An 840-nucleotide genomic window follows, 5' to 3' on the forward strand; every position below is an offset into this window, starting at 1 on the left:
AGTGGTGCTATTTCTCTTTTGTGGCCTTTTAGACTTTTGTTGCCCTAAAATTCCAATTTATTGGGAACTCATTTTCCACCTGGTCTTTCTTGACAGGGTTTTTTTCTACTTTAAACAGTTTCTAAATAAAGTTCTGTATTTCAAGAGTGTCATGTCTTCTGAAGTTTATCTTGTGGTGGGCTTTATGATAAGTGATATGATACAATGCTTGCTTAGGTTCAGACTGAGCTTTTCAATTCCTTCATTGTTTTTACAAATATAAAAACTGTGTTTATTTCTAAATCTGCTTCCTGTTTTCCTTCCTTTTCACAGTAGATTTCTCAGCCTCTCACCATTTTAATTTGTCATATTACAAAGGGGTTGTAAACAGAGGGATTTTTCCTCACCTAGGTTTCATGCTTGGCTCAGCTGCCCTGATGCCTTGTCCTCCTTTTTCTTCCTGAAAAGCGAAGCCCAATAGTACTTGGCAGTTGACCAGAAAAAAAATGTTCTTATTTTTCCTGTAGTGTGTTTCAATGGCAGTGAACATAATCTTAGTCTAGAAAATAAGATTGTCACCCTGGAGTTTTTCTTCTCCATCTTTTAATTCTGTACTTTTAAAAATGATCTGAAGAGTTTGAAAAGGGGCATTGCTGCAGTTTCCAGTATTAAACATTTTACTGGCAGAAGGTAATTTTTAAGACCCTTAGGGGCCCTGCCATGACTAGGGATGCTCAGTAAACTTGACTTTATACTTTTGACTGGGCCTACACTCAAAAGTTACTTCCTCCAGAAGTTAATGCTATCATACCTTCCTTGAAATATTAATAGATCTTCACAAAGACTTTGAGATCTTATGTG

Source organism: Elephantulus edwardii, unplaced genomic scaffold (genome assembly GCF_000299155.1).
Source record: "Elephantulus edwardii isolate Elephantulus edwardi_28Jun2011 unplaced genomic scaffold, EleEdw1.0 scaffold00015, whole genome shotgun sequence".
Lineage (NCBI taxonomy): Eukaryota > Metazoa > Chordata > Mammalia > Macroscelidea > Macroscelididae > Elephantulus > Elephantulus edwardii.